General features: G+C 50.1%; 1 protein-coding gene across 4 annotated transcripts in view; it reads right to left on the bottom strand.

Annotated features, from left to right (window-relative positions):
- PAX5 (paired box 5) overlaps window positions 1-21986 on the bottom strand; it is a 176692-nt gene that overhangs the window by 123857 nt on the left and 30849 nt on the right. The window lies entirely within an intron of this gene.

Below are 21986 nucleotides of genomic sequence, written 5' to 3' on the forward strand. Positions count from 1 at the left end.
TAACAACACAGAGGTGGGTCCTGGAGGAGGGACCATCTGAGCCAGAGCTCAGATAAGGGGAGGGGACAAAGTGCTGAGATAAGGAGATCAGATTCCAGGGTCAGACAGCAAGGTTCAGACAGCAACACTTTCAGGGAAACTACTATGAGCCATGCCCTGTGCTGGGGATCAGGGAGGCAGGGCTGGAAAGGTCCCGTGGCAGCCTAGAACCAAAATCGATGTTCTGGGTGATTTTATAATTGCCATCCTAAACCAGGGCCGCACTCTGAGAAAAATCAGAGCGGTGTGGAGGAAAATTCCATTGGAACGACCATTATTCAGCCATTAGTTTCACTCAATCTTTCTTCTCCGAGAAGGAAAATGCGAAATTGTAAAATTGCCAAATACGTTCAGGTTCAACCAGAGTGAATCTGATTGTGCTGTGTGTTACCCAATGAGTCATAGGCTGTCAGCGAGGGAAAGGCCCCAAGGGACCGATGATTCCACACTCAGGGATGGCAAAGGGATTTGTCTGGGGCCAGAAGGCAGCGCCAAGGTGAGCTAAGCCCAGGAAGACATGAGGCCCTCAATTCCTATTTCAAGTTTCATGGATCCATTCATTCCTGAGCCACATGCACCAGACTCCTGCTGAGTGTCCGGCCCTGAACCTGGCACTAAAGCTGGAAAGGGATTTAAGTTCTAACTACTGCCTTCAAGTGGAGGATATAGACGAGTGAATAATTCCAATGTAGCAAGGTAAGCCAGGAGCCTGAGAAGCAGAGGCAGCCCTGGGAGCCAAACGGTAGTAGCCAACCCTTCTACAGAGCTTCCTCTGTGTCAGGCACTATTCTAAGCACCTTATCCGTTTAATCCTCACAACAACCCAGTGATGCCAAGTCTATCATTGCCCTCTCCCATTTTATAGATGAGGAAACTGAGGCACAGGGAGGTTAAGTACCTTGCCCAAGATCACATAGCTAAGAGATGGAGAAGCTGGGATCAAAACCCAAGCAGTCTGGCTCCAAAATCTGCTCCTAACTCTACTCTAAACCATCCCACTTCATCCAGACTGGGAGCAAGGGTGATCTGGAAAGGCCTCCAGGGAAAGATGAAGCCCAAGGCTTAAGGATGAGTAGGAATGAGTTAGCTAAAGAAAGGGGCAGAGAAGAAGAAGTGCATTCCAACCAGAAGGAAGAGCATATGCAAAGGCCTGGAGACACGAAAAAGCACGGTGCATGGAGAATGGCTATAATGCAGTAGGATTAGACTCCAGGAACGGGGGAAAGGGAAAGGAACCACGTGTGCAAGGTTCTTTCCTCCCTGTCTATCGACTCAGTACCATTATCCGTTATCCATTATCCAGAGCCTAATATACACTCTGATGTACAAACAGTACAAATACATTATTGGAGCTCTCATGGTGTTTGTATGAAGAGATGGAATTTCTTTGTGCTTAAATAAACCAAGATAACCTCAAAGAATAGGCAGGAAGGAAGTACTACCTTGTGCATTTCCACGGAACAAATCTGTTCTCTCTAATCCATACTGTCCAAGTCCATTACCTCATACACTAGTACCTAATTACTCCACCTTACAGAGGGATATGCACGCTTATTAGGAAGGATGTTAACCACCATAGTAAAAATATTCCAAAGCAAGTGAAATATTACTAGGAGCAAAAGTGATTTGTTTCTGTGAATTGTGCTTTGAGATGAGATCAAAGAATGCTAAAGGCTTCATTTTAATTACACCTGGAAGGACTTATCCACGGATCCATTTTTGGCTTTCATGCACACAGCAGTCTGCCCCCCACCCCCACTGTGCAGAAATAAATAAATAAAAAGGGTTAAAAATCATATTTACATTTGAGTTTTTAAATTACTGTCTTTATTTTTTTCCCAAGGACAATATAACTAAAAAGAAGGTTCATATTTTGAAGTGTATCTATCTGATCATTGCACAAATGTTTTCAGAAGAAATCACTATATTTTTCCAAGATGGGTATGGGTTTTGTCATAGATCAAAGTGAGAGGGAGGAAAAAAAGATAAATCATCAGAGATCCAAAAATACTTTTCATTTGGAGAAGATATCAGGCCATTTCGATGGGCCTGATGGAGTCCCTGTTCTGTCTCCATTACCCGAGGCAGGCAGCCCCAGCCAGGAGCCAACTACCAAGATTATATTCCCCATAAGATGGTCCCCGATATATATATATATATATATATGATCTTCAACCTCTATTGATTGACCAATTTCACAAGCAAAGACTGGTGAAATGAAGCTGAAATGAACATCATGCTTTAACTCATTGAACCTATCAGGCCTGAGTTAATCTCACTGTCCACTGTCTCTGATAGAATTCAATTGATCAATCATGTTTCGGTGATAGTACCATTTCACTGGCTTATTGCTTCTTCATTTCAGAGCTTGACCTGTTAGATATACTCAGACTGGCTTTGACTCCTCTTGGATACACAGAGATCAGCCTCTGTCTGCCAATGTGTGTCATCTCCTGTCCCAGCTGAAAAGAACTCAAGAGGCTTTTGTGTATATCTGTGGTGTGTTTTTTCACCAAACACACACATCAGTGGTGGATTTATGATGTCATGGGACTGAACAAGCACAAATTATAAGAGGGGCTCTTCATTCTGCACCGGAGCACCATCCTTCACTTCCACAGAGCTAAACTGAGGTGTTTGGGCTCTGTACTCAGCAGGGGCATGTTCCTGGATTATACTGGCAAGTGCATGTGTCCAGACAGAGTAAGGCACGTGTGGAAGTGGTAACAACAACAATAACAACCACAATCTCCACTCCTCAAGTATGCATTCACGCCGAAACTTCACATTCATCAGCTTCTCTGATTCTTGCCACAACCTCAGGAAGTGGGCAAGAGATGATCATTCCCATTTTACAGATGAGAAAATGAGTTCAGAGAAAGGGAAGTGGCTTGCCCAAGGTAATACCATAGAGTTATCAGGCCAGTTGAGCCTGAGAGCCCTGGTGTCTGAGCCCCTGAGTGCTGCACACCCTGCTGAGGCCGACCTGAAGGCAATTTCAGACCTGCCGCATCACTTTGGGTACACCACTCTGTCCCTGACTACCCGGATGAAGGAAACAGCCTCCAAATTCAACTCAGAGAATTCTAGAGCTTAGGATGGATTCTAAGATTAGCTGCAGCATCTTCTACAGCTTAGAAACTGAGACCCAGAGGGCAGTAGACAGTTTTCCAAAGTCACCAAGGCTCTCAGCGGCCCAGTCGCGACTCAAACCTGGATCCTAGGCCCTAGGCCCAGGACTTTGCGCTTTCTCTCAACACTTCCCCTGATTCGTGCCAAGCCAATGAGCTCCTACCAACAGAGAGAACTTCATTCTCCACTGTCAACATGACCCAGTGTGCTGTTTTGGTTCCTTCGTGGCATTTAATTTAATTTTCTCAACTACAAGCCAAGATGCTGCGCTTTGGGAAATCCGGGGACACGGGCTCTGCCCGGCTGTCTGCCTGGGGGAGGTGGCTCTTGGAGCCACAAGGCTGAGCCCAGCATGCAGGTCTCTGGAGGAGGCCAGGGCAATGACAGTTTGCAAATAAGCCTTGCATCTGCTCAGAGCTGGCAGAGTCTGCAAACACACTAATGGACTTCCCTCTGCTGGCGGGGAGCTGGGGAGAAGCAATAAATAAAGTAGGCGCCTCTGGGGGGAGCCATTGCTGAGGCCAGAGACAGGGCTGAGATGAGGGGTTTGTTGAGGGGGCAGGGAAGGGCTTCTGGGCCTCCCACCAAAGCATGCTGCCCTCCAGTGCACTTTCCAGTAAGCCCAGTCCCTACATCCCCGATCCCCCAGTCTGTGTTCCAAACTGTCAGACTCTTGTCTGATTATACCAATACACTTACAATTCACTCCAGACAGAACAGTTATGGAGTAGAGGGTCTCATACGGTCTGATGTAGCCACAGAGTAGAGCAACCCCACTGGAGAGGGACGAGACAGAGGCCCAGAGGTCAGATGGAGGCCCTCGCTCAGGAGAGAGTGCATGATGGGAATGGTACCCAGGTTAAGGGGCAGGTTCAGGAGATGACAAAGAGGGAAAGTCTGCTGGAGTTGGTGACTCACTGGCAGTGGTGGACAGAACGCACCACTGAACTTCCCTGTTAGACGCTCTGGGGTGTCACTCACTGAGGCCTCATCTCACTCAGAGCAAACCCCACAGTGGCTCAGGGCTTACAAGGCCGCACTGTATCTGGGTCCCTTGCCCCACACCTGACCGCCCCTCCTCCCACTCTCCTTCTGCTTGTTCTGCTCTGGCCACACCAGCCTCCTCACTGTCCCTTAATCATGCCGAGCACACCCCTGCCTCCCTCAGGCCTTGGCATGTGCTGTTCCTGCCCTCTGGAACATTCCTCCCCAGGTATCGGTTTGGCTCACTCCTCCCTCCCCTGGAGTCTCTGGCCAAGTGTCATCTCATCATTATGACCACCATCCACAAACCAGCATATCCCCTACCCTGTTTCATTCTCTATCTCCTTACCCAGCTTTGTGGTCCTCCAGAGCACTTAACAACACGCTGTTTATTTTCCTTATTTATTTATTCTCCACTTCCTCATTAGAATGTCACTCATGAGAGCAAAGGTTTTTGTCTGTCCCGTTCATTGCTGTGTCCCCAGCACCCAGAATAATGTCTGGCACACAGCAGGCACACAAGAAACACTTGTAGAGTGAGTAGATAAAAGTGGACATTTCACTGAATGTGTAAAAAAAACAGTTACAAAGGAGACAGCCACTCCTTTGGTGACCCCCTGTTGGGAAAGAATGGTCACTCCCTCCCTGAGGGCATCTGATGCTCATCTCCATGCCTGGCCTGGGGCTTGAGAGACAGAACCCCCTAGGGGAAAACAAAAGGGGCCACCAGGCCTTGCCCATCACGGAGGCCACAGTGCCCAGCTCTGAGTCAGGAGCCAGTAAAGGGATGAATGACTTCCCAAGGGAGAGGCCCAGCCTTGGAAGTGTTTAAATGACAAAGATGGTAGCGCATGGGTGCCAGCTCAGGCTCTGCCACTTGCCAGCTGTGTGACCTTACACATCTCATCTCATCTCATCTGTGCAATGGGGTCGATAAATCCTGCCAAATCTGCAGTGTTTGATCAGAGCAAGCAAGCCAGGGGACCCCGAATGAAACAGTGCTGTCTGCACAGAGAGCATCTCGTGTCAGTGATGACGACAGGGAGTGAGGGCAGGAAAAGGGAAGCCATTTGCCTAATTAAAAAGGACAAGATGTGTACAGAGAGGAGCACCTGGCTAAGCTGCATTCCTTGGTTCAAGTGTTCATTCATCTTTTGCTGGTGCTCTAACCCCAAGCATATCCCTCTAAGGGGAGCCAATTCTCTGGCAGGGAGATAGAGTTACGTTTCAAGCATGGCAAAGTGCCCCAAGAGAGCCCTGAAGAGCAGGCAGTGGGGACCCTGAGACAGAGAACCTATCTGGTGTTGGGGGTCAGGGAGAGGGGTCAGGAAAGGCTTCCCGGAGGAAAGATTTGGACTTGGGAGCATGAGAGAGTAGGGAAAAGGTATCCCAGAGATAAAACATGGGTGGGGCTCTCACCAACTGTGCTTCCCGGGAGCTTGGCACCCAAGGAGTATCCCCAGATACACATCAGGCCATGCTTCTGTCTCCCCAGCACCGGGCTTGCAGACAATAATGTACAGTATAAGTAGAATTTGCTTTTTCACAGGGTCACAGAACTTCTCAAAGGAAGAGACGCCTGGAGAGAAACTCGTTTGTTGCATGGATCTCAATAAGGGTGAGTTATCAAATCAGAGGAGATTTTGGAAATCTGTGAGTTACTGGTATTAGGGAGGAGTTATGCCACTTAGTGGGCAGAGCCAGGGGTGCTTCCCAGCCCAGTTCAGTGTGGTGAAGGGTTGCCCTGTATCCTACACATCTTTGGAATGATTCATCATACATTCAAATTGGTGAAAACTCTATGAATATTTGAGCCATTGACCTTAACTCTGTCACATATATACACAGGAACTTGTGTTTTAATCTATGCTGACTTTTTTAGGAATCCAGCCTTCACATAAATTGAGGGAAGATTATGCTTTGCTTTGGTTGGAATTTTATCAGGACATGTTCACAATTTGAGAAAGTCAGTTTGCTGATGGCAACACCACCAGAAGTATTTGTGTTGCCAATAAACACAGCTGTCCACATTTGTAGCTGCCACATTTATGGTGATTCTACACATAAGTGCAAGCAACTGAGTACTTTATTATGTCTTCTGGTGTAATCATGCCTGAGCATATACATAATGAAATACATTTTACTATGACTTTATTTTTCCCTTTTTTGTTACAATTGGAGCATTATATTAATTTTTAAATTATGCATATAGGTAGGTTATATTTTCTGTAAATTTCATTTTAGGATGGCAAAGGAAGCACTACAAAATATTTGCTTTAAAGAAGGGAGATTGAGCTGACCGGATTTAAACTCACTGCATATGATTTCCAAGGCCCCTCCAGTTCTTCCAATTAGGACTATCCCATATTAGAGACTATCTTCCTGATCTGTCTTTCTGAAAAAGGGGTATCTCCAGGAAAGAGTTCCCCAGAGTGCTTTGGAAGGACAGGAATACAGGTACCAAAATTAACTCTAAAATAGATGTACTGTACTTCCTTGGCATGAATACTGAGAGTTTGTTCCCAAAAGACAACACTGGACCCCTGCTCTCCTTTTTAAAAACCCACTTTCAGTGCAATCATCCAGCTTGTCAGAGCCAAGAAGGGACCCAGGTTCTGTGGCAGCTTCTCCCTCCTGCAGGGTCTCCTCTCAGAGGTCTGCATCAAGGCAAAAAGCAAAAACCACGGGAAGAAAAGACACCTTGACAAATCAGTGCTCCTGCTGCCCTGCAAACATGCAGAATGCGCTTTGGAGCTGGGAAAACACAGGAGGTAGGGCTGAGACTGGGTGACGTGTAAGAGCAGGAGGGGGGTTGCAGGGGGTTTATGTGCTCCCTCTGCTACGAACAGAGTGGTCAAGTACACAGGCTCTAAAACTAGACTGCTTGGGTTTGAATCCCAGCCCTGCAACTTGCTGGCTGACCCTAGACTGGTTATTTAACCTCTCATCTTTTCCATCTACCAAAGGGAAGCAGTAAAAGGACCTACACTTCTTAAGGCCTGCATTGAGCACAGTGCCTGTCACACAGTGAGTGTTTCAATCTCACTGTCAGCTGCACTGGTCACACTGCAAGACTGGGCTGGGAACAGAAACCTGGGTCCTGGCTCCGTCTCCCTCTGTGGCCCATTCACACTCTGCTGGCCCTCAGAAGACCATCAGTTCCACCCCCCCCCCAACACTTTACAGATGAGGACACTGAGGCACAGAGAGGGGAAGAAAGTGGACAGACCTCACACAGCAAACTAGTGTTTGATTCCCAGTCCAGACTCCTTCCACAGCATCATGCTGCTTCTTGAACACGCTAAGCATCGGTTTGTACATCTGTGAATGAGGGTGGTTGTCACAGGGTGGCACCAGGGATCACTGAATGCAATGACAAAGGGAAATATCCTTAGCAAGCCCTTATTAATCTTTGGCAACTCAAGGAATTCAGGCCACTACTCAGGACACAGTAGGTACCTGACTCATATTTATCACATGCATTGCATGATCTTCTCTCACTGGCCAGTAAGTTCCCCAAAGTCAGGGGCCTGTCATATCAGACTACCTGACACATGGCTGGTTCTCAGTAAATATTTATAGTGAATGAATGAATGGTAGCATACCTGAAAACAGAACTAGGAGCGGAGGAGGGCGAGGAAAAGGAACTCTTTGTTTTCCTAACCAGAGGGAAAGCAAGAGATTGAAAAGAAGAAAAAGTCCACCCCCTTATATACTCCTACATCTGTGCTCTGTGCCAGTCCTCAAGCTGAGCTCTGAGGGAGCCACTGGGATAAAATGGAGCTGGACCCTGCCCTTGGAATTCACAGTCTGATGAGGGAGACAGAGAAGCCTTCAGGGGCTCAGAGGTAGCCATGTGGCTGGAAGCCTCTTTTGTGGGGACAAGGAGGGCTTCCTGTGGGAGGTGCCATGCCACAAAGAATGCGGATGCAGGCAGGGGACAGAGATGGAAGGCCCTCTCTTTAGGGCAAAGGGTACAGAGACAGCATCACCGCATGTGATGGGCTGAAATTTGTCAAGCCATGCCCCAAGAAGCAGGGAAGCCTTTGTGCCTTTTTCTACTTTTCCAGTGGTGCAAGAGACAAAAAGTTGATGTCAGGGCATCACTCAGCAAGACCAGAATCCCCCCTTAGACCCGGGGTCAGAGGGAAAGAAGAGGCTGCAGAGACACCCAGGAGGACCAGCCAATCCAACAAGCAAGCAAGGAATTGATGAATCCCCAGCCCAATTCTGCACTGTGGTCCAAGATAAGAGAGATGTGCGTCGTCCAACCCAGCTCCTCGGTCCAAGGCGGCGGGGCAGCCCGGCCTCTCCTCCGCCGCCTCAGGGGCTCACGCGGTCCCTCGGGCTCCTGACACTCTGTGCGCCGGGATCCGCCGCCGGCGCCCCTCACCTCGGCGCGCATCATCTGCTCCGCTGCCCAGCTCCCGGCTGCCGCCGCGCCCGCGCTCCCCGGGGCCCGGAAAGCTGGCATCCGTTGTTACCATAACAAACTCAATTGTTCTCAGCAGGGCCCCGGCAAATAAAGTCATTCATTACGGGCCTCTCCCGGCCGCCGTGGGCTGTGCGGCAATCAGCGGGCAGCCCGCCGCCCCCTCGCGGGCCGAGACACGCGCCAGCGCCGGTACCTGCCGGGGCCCGGCCCGCGGCGCCGCGGCCGCCACGCTGTGCCCGCGGCCCCGCCGAGGCCGCGCGGGCGGGGGGAGCGCCGGCCGCCGATTAGTTTTATCTCCGCACGTCAATTGACTTATACTGATTGGCTTCCTGCCGCCAAATGTCAATTAAATTGCAAATGCTTGGCGGAGGCCGGGCGGGCGAGCCGCCTCCTTCCAGAGGGCGCCGCGCGCTCCCTGCTTTTTGCGCCATGTTCTGACGCGGTTGGATGTCTTTCTCCAGCCACCCCGCGCTGGCAAACCCCGATGCCCTCCTGGAAGGCGTCTGTCCTCCGTTATGGGCCGAGGTGGCGCCCAGAGAACAGGGCGGAAGAGAAGGAGCTGGCCTCTCCCTCTCCCCTGTGCCCTCGGCCCCTTGGCGGGGCTTTATTCGAACGAAGGATGGCACGGCAGGATCCCTGAAAATTCCTCAAAGATCCTAGCAGGTGACTCCTGGCGCGACCTTGAGCAAATCCCTTCCCCTCCGCTCAGGCCTGTCTTTCTTCTGCCAAGGGGGCTTGAAGGCAATGGCTGCTGGGGGCCTGGGTCTGGGTGTGCCAAGGGATCAAGGTCTAGAGAATCTCATTCACTGGGCGCGGACTCTGCAGACTCTGATCTTCCCAACAGCCCTCTGACGTAGGTGGCACTACCCTTTTACAGGCAAGAGAATTGAGGCAAAGTTTAAGGAAGTGGCCCCAGGTCTCTCAGCCAAGGAACCCACTGGGTTCCAGAATGGGCAGCGGAACTTCAGAAGCCTGTGGCTTCATTATTGTGCGCTGTACTCACTGTGAAGAAATAAGAAAGGGAAAGGGACAGGGCACTAACCCAGACCTGGGCACCTGCCACTGCCAAGAACTGCACCAGGTATTTTACATCCATATGAAATTCTCATAGTAACTGTATCACCTGAAGATTATAGTCCCTATTTGATGGATGGGTAAACTGACCCTTGGAGAAGTTAAAGAATTTGTCCAAGGTCATAGAGCAGGCACTTGAAATGAACTATGAGGACACTCTCATACCTACATAGAACTTAACAGTTTATGGCTCCTCCTGACTTGGCACAAGACTTTGAGGAAGGTGTTCTTTCTCTTTTCCAGGTTTTCTCAAACCCTGTGATTCCCCATCCTATGATCCAAGCCCCACCTCAAAGAGGCTTCGAGCAAAAATGATTCAGGCTCAGGCTCAGGCCCTGCTCATCCCCCCTCCCCATTCTGCCGGGAGCTATGGAGGGGGACACAAGTCATAAATGGAGTTAAGCTGGAAAATGCTTAGGGTCATGGGAAAAGCAGGGAAGGAGGCTCTCAGGAAAGAAGGCATTTGCCAGAGGGACCATACATTAGGCCCCCAAAGAGATGTGGTGGGTTTTGCTCCACTGTCTCCCATAAACCTCCCCCTTTGCTGCTTCTGTCTGCCTCCTTAAGGCTATGTCTTGGGAGAGAGGTATGCAGATTCTTAACTGATAAAATGTGCCAGCGTCTAAAAGATACAAACCTGACCAATCATCCTTTTCAGAACAGAGATGTTAGTGGAACAAAAGTACCATTCAAAAGTGCTGGATGGCGTTTGTGTCTCAGACAGAAAGGAAACGAAGAGAGAGAAGATGGAGGAGGAGGGAGGGGGAACAGCAAGAAGCAGGGAGGAGGGAGGTGGCAGAATCGGGCACTGAAGAGGGTTGTCCGGGCTCACTGCATCCCAGTCGATGACCCAGAGGGCAGGGACCTGGCTGAGATCACACGGCAAGATAGTGGCTGAACTGGAGCCAGGAACCCAGACCTCTCCACCCCGTGACAGGCTTATCCTGCCTCTGCAAGCTGCCCTCAGCTACAACTTGAATTGTTAGCTTCTGAAACGTGGAGCTAAAATTCTGCCAGTGTAAATTCTAGTGCATACATCTTTTTCCTCTGACCCTAGCCTGAATAATCCTATCATTAGACTTAGCGATATAAATAAAAGAATCATTTTCAAAAGAGAGGAAAAACAAAAGAGCTGGGAATGTAGAAAGTTCTCAACAAAGTCTTCTTGAGGAATCTGGATTCAGGGTAAAAACTCTGCTCAGATGAGAGAAAAAAAAAATAAACGATATTCTTAAAATGTGCCATGTGCCAGTGCTGATCAAAGTAGTATAGGTAACGTTTTTTTTTTTAATCACCAGGAAATGCAGAAATTACTATCCCCTTTTGACAGATGAGGAAACTGAAGCTCAGAGAAGTTCAGGCCCTTGTCAAAGCTCGCACAGCTAGTAAATGGCAGGGCTGGGCCCGGACTCCAGTCCCTCCACTGTGCTACCCTGCTGCGGTGCGAAGTCCACCTGTGGGCAGCCAACTGCCCTTGAAGGTGACTAACTTGAAGATGTGACAGGGACGTGTGCACAGCAGTGCTGGGGGAAGCTTCACAAACGGATGAGAACCTGAGTAGGAAGCAGGGTCTGTGCCTGAGCTCAGCCTGGCAGGGATGGGGATGGCAGAACTGAAACAAGAGGTGGGACTGACGCCCCCTGTAGGGGAGAGTTGAGGGCCTTCCCACTGATGCCACCCTATGTGACACTCTGGGAGAGGCAGACCAGGGTGGCAGGTAAGGCTATCGAAGGGGTCCAGCTGCTCAGGGTCCAGGTGCAATACCGCCGCTCTGGAGCTGTATGACCTCGGGCAATGGCCTTGATCTCTCAGAAGCTCTCTAAAATGAGGATGATAAGAGACTTCACCTGGTATAGTGGTGGTTAGTCTTAAATGTGTTAATAATTTAAAAGATACACAGCAAACACTCAATAAGTGCTCACCACTAGAGTTGGGTTCCATTTGAAGCTATGATCCATATACACCTGGAAAATATGCTCAGGTGACCCTTCTGGCAAGTCACTGGTCAGAACTGTATTTCAGAAGTGCCCCTGGGGCTGCTATGTGCAAGGTGGACTGTTTGGAGACATTGGGGACATTGGAGGTGGGGACTCCCAGGAGGCTACAGCAACAGTCCAAGCAGGAGGAGAGGGTGCTCAGGAGCACAGAGAGAAATGAGCAGGTTCTTGAAGAGCTAGGACAGAGATGCAGTGACCTTGAAAAAACACCTGCCATGAGGCTTTAATCTGTGGTCACAGGCAGAGGCACCAACTCTCTGAGCTGTGAGGATGGTAGTCCTGCTTTTGGCTAATTTAAGTTGCCAGGAAAAAATAATAAAGAGCAGCCCCTCCCTCTCCTACAGCACCAAAAAAGATTTCAAAGCATTTTCCAATCTGCTGTTTTATATAGCAGACTGTGAGAGAGATGTTACTTTAATCTCCACAGATGGGAAATGAGCTGGCCAAGGTCACACAGACAACAGAGAAAGATTTTGAATCTAAATCCAATGCCAATGATCTTGCTACCACACCACAGAATGTCAGACTGCAAAGAATCCCTAAAATCATCTGTACAAATCTCCACATTTTAACAACAGGAAAACAAGACTCAGAGAGAAGTGACTTGCCCAAGGTCACACAGCCAGCAAGTCAAGGCTTAGAACAGAACTGAAGACTTGACTCCCAAAAGGGTTTGTATCAAGACACCTATACCATGAAGGTGAAGAAGGATGGATTGATCCCCAATAGCAATGGCCCAGACTAAATGCTGGCAGGGAAGTGAGACTCAGGAAAATGGTCAGCCTACCTGGGCACAGCTGCCCCTCACCAAGTTACAAGCATACCAAGCTCACAAATGGCCAGTGCACACTGCCCTGTCACCCCTCTCCTCCCTGACCCTGGACAGCAACTAAGCTGTCTTGGGTCGATGGTGCCACCTGGTGGCTGGTGCTAGGAAGTGCCTGGCCCCCTGGTTGCTTTTCATCATCCTCCTTTCTAGTCTCTCAAGGGGCCATGCCTTTCTCTGTTCCTCTCATAGCTCAGTTCATTTCACTACAAGCGTATCTCCTCTAGCATCTTTTACCCTCCCTTTCTCAATTCTTTCTAAATGAGCTTAGGACATTCTCTTTCTCTCCCTCTCCTCCATTTTAGTCCATTTATTCAAGGAAGGACTAATGCAAATGATAACTTGCACCACTGAAAATGAAAACTGGAAATTTCAAAGTAAAATTACACACACACACACACACACACACACACACACACACACACACACACACACAAGGGTGACCAGCCACGAGCATTCTGGAGACACTCAGAAGCCCCTATGGAATCAGAACAAAAATCTCCCTTTTCTCAATTGCCTTTCACACCTGCTTTTCCTCAAAGGCCAGGAGTCAAGACAAATACTTTATTTCATTTTATTTGGTTTCATTCCTAGTCAATAATATTTTCTGGGGGTTTTCCCACCAATGCTATGCCCAGGGTGGGGGTCTTATAAGTCTGTAGGTGACTGAGAGCTGAGCTGAGATGAGGAGACATGCCTGGGTCCCTAAACACCCACTCCCCAGGCTCCTAGGGAGCACTAGGTAGCTGTTAGTGGCCCTGAAGGAAGCCGGCTGGAGGGAGATCAGACCTAAAACTCCACAGGTATTCTGCTGGAAGTGAAAGGAGCCTCCATAGCTGTGCCTTTCTGTGGGAGCTCAAGCTTAGGAGAGAACCAAGAAGCCCTGCATGCCCCAATCTGCTTCGTATGAGCAGGGACCAGGACCAACATGCTTGCTGGGAGGTCATCACTGAGAACCCAACTGCCAGCCTGCCAGTCATGCTTTACCTGGCTTGTCCTGTATTTAACATGCTTTTGAGTTAGTTACCAACAGTTAAAAATAAGGAAAAAAGACAAATGAACTTGTATATAAAACAGAAATAGACTCACAGACATAGAAAACAAACTTAAGGTTACAAGGGGGGAATAGGGTGGGAAGAGATAAATTAGGAGTTCGAGATTTGCAGATACTGGTTGGTATATATAAAATAGATAAACAAAGTATAGTGTATAGCAAAGGGAACTATATTTGATATTTTGTAGTAGCTTATGGTGAAAAACAATATGAAAACAAATATATGTATGTTCATGTGTATCTGAAGCATTGTGCTATACACCAGAAATTGACACAATTGTAAACTGACTATAATTCAATTTTAAAAAAGAAAATAAATAAAAATAAAGAGATTTTACATATGGCTTTTCTTGGGAAGAAATTGGGAATTTTCTTGGGAAGAATTTGGAAGGAGGATTTCAAAAGCCCAGTGTGTCTTGTCACTCCCTCTCCAGCTCAAAGGCCTTTCATGGCTCCCACTGCCCTCAGGAGGAAAAAAAAAAAAACAGGAGAAATTGATGGCACCTTTTTTTCAATTAAAACCACTTAACTGGAGTCCCTCTCTGTATGAGTTATAAGCAAGCTCAGAGTTTGCAGCAGCCTGAAGCAGGTATTCTCAAAGTCTAGTCCGTAGACCCCTTGAGCGGTCCCCAAGACACTGTCAAAGGGTCTGTGAGGTCAAAGCTATTTTCATAATAATGCAGAGATGTTACTGGCCTTCCTCACTATGACTCTTTCTCAAGTATTCCAGGGGCTTTAGGATATGTGATCTCACAACAGATTGGATACAGAAGCAGCTATGAGACTCCAGCTGTCTTCTATTAAGCCAGACACTAGAGATTTGCAAAATCATAAAGCAATGTCACTCTTAGTCTTTTGATTCGGAAAATATATTTCTTATTTCAAACAACATATTATTTATGGTACTTATCACTGCTATTTTTAGTTAATTAACAAATATTATAAAATTTTGTCCATGTGAATTAACCTACGTAAATTCAAAAGCTCCTTGGGATCTTTGATCATTTTTAAGAGTTTAAAGAGTTTCCAAGACAGACAGTTTGAGAACCACTTGTCTAAAATAATGCCAAGACGACTTGAGATAGGACCATGAGAAGCTCGGAATCTTGGTACCAAAGAGAACCTTAGGAACTCCTTGATCCCATGTTTTAGATGAGGAAACAGGTCCAGAGAGAGGAAGGGATTTCCTGAAGGTCACCAGCAAGTCAGCCAGAGTGAGGACTGGAACCCAGAGCCCAGGTTCCCTCCTCCCTGGCTCCTGCCTCAGGAGCCTCTGGTAGTTGGGGTGCTGTGAATTCCGGGAACTGCAGTTTGCAGTCAAGGATTAACTATAGTCCAAAGCCAGAGAGGAAGAACCATGAGATGCTCTGCCCCACAGGACAGCATGCATTTGGGGTGGGGAAGAAAGCCAAGTCCACTCCACCTTGAGCTCCAGACGGCCCTGGCAGGGGCCTGCCACCATGGATGTGACTGTCTCCTCTGCTGTCCGCTCAGCTGCTGATCCCACAACTCTCATTCTGCTTGACTCCAGAGCCGACTCACACTCTCCGCCATCACCACCCCCACCCCAGCCCTTTATATCCCCCAGGGCTCTCCCGGACACCAGTGCACAGCCCCGTGGGAAAAGCTGGTAGGGGGAGAGGAGAGGGGGCCTGGGCCAAGCAGGTGTGCAAACAGGCAGGGGTGGGGGAAGGGTGTTTAGTGGTGTTGGCTCTTACTCACTGAATCAAAGTGAAACTCAGGGACCCAGGAACCAGGAGGAACCGAAACCTGACCCCCCACCCAAGGGACAGACCCTCAGCACCAGGGAAAGGCCCAAGGAGCCCCTCTGATTGACCACCTGGCCTCAAGTCCCCTACTTTACCAAGTAAACCTCTGACACTTGTCTGCCTTGGGCTCAGCTGAGGTGCCGCTGACTGCAAAGCCGGAAGGACAGGAAAGTGGCTAGCCAGGCTGGGAAAACCAGGCCCCTAGCATCACTGCTGCTAAGTGCCCCCTGTGCCTGGACTACCCTGTCCACAAGGGGTGGACTGAATGAATCCAATCTCACTCTTCGTCAGGGCTGCCTACGAGTGAGGCTCCTTGGCCCTGCCCTCCTACCTCCCCTACTTCACCCACCTCCTGCCTGAGAGCTTGACTGCCTCCTTCCCTGACCACACATGTGTGCAAGCATGCACACACACACACAAACACACACACACACACACACACACACAGCCCCATCCAGCCTGGTCAGGCAGGGCCCGGCCTCCTGCAGGCTTCAGCTGCCACAGACCAGACTCAACCAGACTTGTTTCTCAGAGTCCACACTAGGACTCTGGAAGCTCAAAGCCTTAAGGGTAGAGAAAAACAGAGCATAAACGCCGTGAGCAAGGTGAGCAGAGGGCAGTCTAAGGACCACTGGCCCAGCAGCCCCACACGATTGTTGCTGTGTAGGAAAGCCCACCCAGTGTCCCAATTTGATTTTTTCCAAAGAAAAGCCATATGTGAAACTGATTTTTTTTTCCCAAGAAAAGCCATATGTGAAATCTCCTTATTTTTAAATGTTGGTGACTAACTCAAAAGCATGTTAAATACAGGACAAGGTGAGTGAAGCATGACTGGCAGGCTGGCAACTGGGTTCTCAGTGATGCCCCCCCAGCAAGCATGTTGGTCCTGGTCCCTGCTCATACAAAAAGAGAACTCAGGGAAGGGACCCCTGCATGGCATCCAGGAAACACCTCGTGGAAGGGCAGGGAGGGGACCTGCCCTGCTGAAGCCCCAGGAGAGATCAAGACAAAGTGATGGTCATTTCCTTATCTCTCTGCACAGCCTGTCTGGTCTCCAAAGCTCCATGCTGGCCCCGGATGAATCCAAGGGCCTCAGCCAGTTGTGAGGGACCAATGGCCCAACACTGAAAATTCCCCTGGGGAGTAGACCAGCTCTGGAAACCAGGCCAGGCTGACAGACCAGCCTCAATGATGGCATTCCACGTGGAAGGCCTTGCCTGGTAAGAGACAGGAGAGCTCAGAGAATGTGCAGAGACTAGATGCACGGAAGGGATGGGGAGGAGAAACAGGCGGCCAAGGAGGGGAGGTCAGGGCTCACAGTCAAGAGTTGAGACCCTGGGGTGATAGGCTGACGGGGCTGGGCCAGGGTTGCTGGTGGCTTTCAACAGTGGAAGCAGCAGATGGGCCGAGGAGAATGGAGGAAAGGAGGGGAGAAAAGAAACTAGGATTTGCCACGTCAAATGGCAGTGGGATACCAAGGATGTTCTGAGCCCATTCTGTCCCTCTAGGTTTTCTGGGTTTTTATTATGTGACCTAGTCCGACCCTTTCTCTTCTCCAGACCTGTTTTCTCCTCTGAATAATGACGAGGGTGACACATCCCAGATGCTCTCCAAGGCCCTTCCAGCTCCAACAGGGGCTGGTGACATCCAAGCTGGTGACCCCAAATCCTCCCAGGGCTCCACTGCCTTGTGTACCCAGGGCCTCATTTTGTGGAAAACTGTGGCTTAACCCTTTTATTCGTCCATCAAGGGGGCTGAAGGTCCGGAAGAAAAGGAAGCAAAGGAAAGCCAGTGGCCCTTCGCTGTGCAGCTGACGCCTGGGGGCGCTGTTGTTCAGTCTTGGCGCCCACAGTGGCTGACTGTTAACAAACAGGAAGTCGTGGGGGGCAGAGGAGCCGCTTTCAGCTGCCAAACAGAACTGCGGCTGGAGCCTGCTTGCCCGCAGCCTGTGACTCGCCTCACACCCTCCAGCCCAGCCGCGCTCTCCCTCAGCGGCCATTTACTACCCACCAGGCCCTGGGGCGAAACCGTTTGCCAGAATGGCTTTATTTTATCCTCCCAATAATGCACAACTTGGGCCCCCTATTTTCCACATGGCAAAATGGAGGTTCACAGAGATTAAGTAATTTGCCAAAGTTTTCACCACACAGTCTCAAATCAGTTGGACCCTGGCCTGTGAGCCTGGGTCCTTGCCTCAACACCTCATCTTATCTGGGGGCCTCCAGAGATCTGTGGAATGTTGGTGCCACAAGGGCTGTCTACAACTCCTGACTCAGGAATCCTGAGCTTTTCCATGAATCCCATTCCCTGTTGGGAACTCTGCTGCAGCCTCCTGCCTTCTGTCCCAAGCCCAGGAGCAGCAGATAGGGTCTGAGTGTCCAGTAAAGGAAGAGGGTCCTAAGAGAGGAAAGCCAGGGCCTGCCCAAGGTCAGAGGAGCCCTGGGGACCTGTGTGGTCTATGAGCTTCTGAAACCCCTTCCCTCCCCCAAGATGGCCTCCAGGGATGTCTGCAGGGCAGGGCTGAGCTGGGGCTGCCGGCCTAGAAGGGGAGAGGGCAGCTGGTAAGAGAAAAAGCAAGAGCAAATACAAAAAGGAAGAGGGTGAGTGGGTGAGAGTGTGTGTGTGAGTGAGTGTGTATGTGTGCTCATGAGAGAGCGAGAGAGAGCAAGAGAGCGAGAGAGCGAGAGCGAGAGAGAGCGAGAGAGAGCGAGAGAGAGCGAGAGAGCGAGAGAGAGAGAGAGAGAGAGAGAGAGAGAGAGAGAGAGAGAGAGAATGAGAAAAAGATTGAGAGCTGGACCAAAAGACAGAAGCAGACACAGAGGAAGTCTCGGTAAACAGGACACAAACAGAGGCAGGCAGCGCTGGAAGAGGTGCACCCCCAAACAAAAGACACAAGGAGAGACAAAGGCAGAGAGGAGACAGGCGCCCCCAGGAAGTGGGACGGACATAGTCATGACAGATCCCCTAAATACTCCCAAACCTCCCCGTGAAGGAGGGTCTTGCTGGACTTGGCATCCTTTGAAAAGGACAGGCCACCTCCGGGTTTTGGCTGCCCTTCCTGGGCCCTCTTCAGGCAGAGGGCAGTCCAGAACCCAGAAATTCCACCTGCAATGTGTCCTCCACCGCCCAAAAAGAAGCTTCTGGCCCCCACAGTCCACACTGGTGCTGGATTGGCCGCCTTTCTGAGCTACTGAAAGGGATTCGCACTCGGCTGACCTCTGTGTGTTCAGGGCCTTTCAAACTGGGGGAATGAGAGGAGGGGGAGGTCGAGGAGACCTGAATGGGGGCCCTGGAGATGGCGGAAGGAGGCCCCATCAGAGATCAAAGGCCCAGGAAGGAACAGAGGGTCTGGGGCTGCCCTTTCACCCATGGCCGCTATTCAAGGCTCTGCCTGCTCTGCCAAGTCCAGCCCCGCCACCACCGCCTCTGGGCCTTCCGGGGAGGGAGGTACTGCCTCGGGCTCTGTCCCTGCAGCCCAGCAGGATTCCTTAGGCCCAGGCCCCAACTTTCTCCACAAAAGCTCTCAGCACAGTTCAACCAAGAGACGAAGCTTTGTCTCACACCTGGGTAGACCCTGGCCTGACTCTCAGCCATCCACAAGCCTCCAAGCAACTTTGTGCACCAGTCCTACACCAAAGGGCCAGGCTGGGGATAGAAACACAGGTGATGTGGCCCCGTCCAGCCAAGTCCACATGGATGGTGCACTCAGAGTCAGACAGCAGGAGGGAAAACAAGGAGGCAGAACCACTTCCAGATGCAAGGCAGTGACAGAAGCACTTGACACCTAGATTGTAACAGACCTCAGAAGCCACCGAGTCCAAACCAGAATGCCTGCTTTGGCTCCTCTGCCCCTCGTTTGTCCAGTTCCTGCTCATACCTCCAAAGACAGGGAGCTCACTACCTTTCCAAGCTGACACTTCTAACCTTGGCCCAGCCTGGCTGTTGTCTAAAAGCTGTTCCTTGCACTGAGCTGTGATCTGCCTCCCTGCAGTTTCCTTTAACCAGCTCCATCTCTGCCCTCAGAGGCCCCAGGGACCTTATATGCTGCCTCAGCCACAGAACCGTTCATCTGAGATTTGGACACAGTGGCTGGTCTTGGATGCAAATGTTGGGGGGAGAATCCTAGAATTTCTAGCCTAAAAAGGCCCTTGGCAATCCATTGATTTGACAGTGTCCTAACTTGTTTGTTTTTGTTACAGAGTTCTACTCAAATAGAGCTTTCCATGGAAGCCAAAAATACCAACAGAAACACTCCTGGTTGAGGAGACTAGAGATCCCCCACCCCGCCTCCCCACCATCCTCACTAATTTTGAATCTTCTACAGGCATGTGACCAATCTATTCCACCAAGGAGCATTTATTGAGCACCTACTATGTGCCAAGCACTTGTATTCAAGCCATGTTATCTAATACTGTAGGCACTGGGCACATATGGCTTTTGAGCCCTTGAAATGTGCAACAGAGGAACTAAATTTTTAATTTTATTTGATTTTTATTCATTTAAGTTTAAAAATAAGCCTTGTAAAGTATTTTTTTCCTTGATAATGTGCAACTTCCTATGAGGACCCTTCCCAGATCTTTTTGGTCAATGTCAGCCCCTCCCTGTCCTGCCCTCCAGCTCTGGTATCATCCTCCCATCACAGCATCACCCCACATCACCCCACACACTGGCCATCAGAGGGGCTTTGGGCTTGCCAGTCTTGCCCACTGGCCTGAGGTCTAGAGGGCAGGTCCTCTGTGATGGAACTCTCCCACCAGCCACCCCTGCCCTGAGGCCTGGGCAGGAGCATGGCACCAGGAAATGCCCACAGGGTAAAACCCAAGTCCAAATGCGAGATGACTTTGAACCAGGGCTGAGCAAGCAGCTCCACCCTGCAGAGCCTCAGTCACCTCATCTGAAAAATGAGGAGGAGGACCCTCTGCCATCTTCCTCTTGGCCCTCTATTGCCTCTCTTGCCCCATGGCCCTTCCCTCAGGCTGCCGAGAATAACAGTGCCACAGTCTGCAGCCTCAGTAGGCCAGACCCCCGGTGCACCCAGCACTCTCTGCGTTTCCCCAGTGGCTGGTTCCTATGTTCTCACCACACTTTTGGCAGCATCCCACCTGCTGACCATGCCCTTCTGCTTGAAACTCTCCTCACACCGTCCTCAGGTTCTGTCCAGCCCCAGGCTGCTCCACCTCCAAAGCATCTCTCTGGAGGGGCTGAGAGACAGCAGGTGGCCGGACAATGCTGGGGAACTGAGGCCTCAGGGGCTCTCTCCCCTCCTCCCCACCCCAGGCCACACCAGCTCTGTGGCTTTGCCAACATGGAACTCCCCGAGGCCTTGCTTTCCTCCTCTATAAAAAGGGAGTGGCAATGTCTGCCTCTTCAACTCCCCTTGAAGCCAGTGAAAAGATGCTGGGAGATTCAGAGGGAGGATGGGAAAGGGCAGTAGGAAGCACCACACTATATTCCTCTCAGGCAGCTTGCTGATGTGAGTGAGGGCACTTCTGCCCACCTCTCTGCCCAACCATATCCAGTCTCGGTGATGCAGGGCAGAGGAGAGAACGGGCCCTCTGGTTGCTGCTTGAGTCTCCCAGTCATCCCAGTCCTGGAAGCTTCCAAGACCAACACATCATTCTCCCTTAGCCCCAGACCACAGACTAGATCACGTCCCAAGTCTTGCTGGGGATCAGGGCTCAATTATAAATTCCAAGACTGAAAGGATCTCAAAGATCATCCAATCCTGCATCTGATTCTTGATACTCTTATAAAGCAGCCCAGCAAATGGCCACCTCAGCTCTACTAACATACCTCTAGTGACGGAGCACTCACTACCTCCAAGGCAGTCCCTCTTTGCCCTAGACCACTCCCATGTTTACAACGTTATTTTTCACTCTTATCTGAACTCTCCTCTGCATCTGCCACACACTGACCTTTGAGGCCACACAGCAAAGTCTCATTCCTCTTGCCTTCCATGTCAGCCCTCCAAATATTTGAAGGCAACAATCTGGTCTTGCTCATTCTTCTCTGCTTAGTACCAAAATGTCCCTAGAGCCTTGAGGTGTTCTCCAGATACCTCTCCATCCAGGTTATACCCATCTGGACATATCCCAGTTTGTGACTGTCCCTCTTAAAGGTCAATACCCCGAGTGGGCCACAGTCCTCAGGAAGGATCTGCCCGGCACCGAGCAGTCTAGACGAACACCACCCGCATTCTGACCTCTCTGCAGCTTGAGAGGATAAACCGTGACCACTGATCAGAGACTGAAGGCCAATACAGCACTCCACAAACACGGTAACACAGTCCCCCCAATTCAGGACCCATCTGTGTGATGGTACACATCACACTTGATTTTTTTTTTTTTCTTTCTTCAAAACACTCTGCCTGGATCCCTCAACCTCTGGGGGAGCCTCACATACCTGTCCCTCCACATGATCAAACACAGCGGAGCCCAGCTTGGGCACATCTGCTGTGAGTCCAGGTGACACTGGGAGAAAAGATGACAGCGTCAATCCCATAAAGCAACAGTGATGGTAGGCCCATGCCTCCTGCAGTAACTCAGCACAGCAACCCGCCGAGTTAAAGACTTCTGACATCTGCTCCGAGTGTCAGGAGCAGGGGAAAGAGGTGAGGCAGGTTCCAAAAGCTGTGAATCATCCCCCACGGACCCCCCACACCTCCAAACAGAGGCCA

The sequence above is a fragment of the Camelus dromedarius genome, chromosome 10, assembly GCF_036321535.1.
Source record: "Camelus dromedarius isolate mCamDro1 chromosome 10, mCamDro1.pat, whole genome shotgun sequence".
In the NCBI taxonomy this organism is placed as follows: domain Eukaryota; kingdom Metazoa; phylum Chordata; class Mammalia; order Artiodactyla; family Camelidae; genus Camelus; species Camelus dromedarius.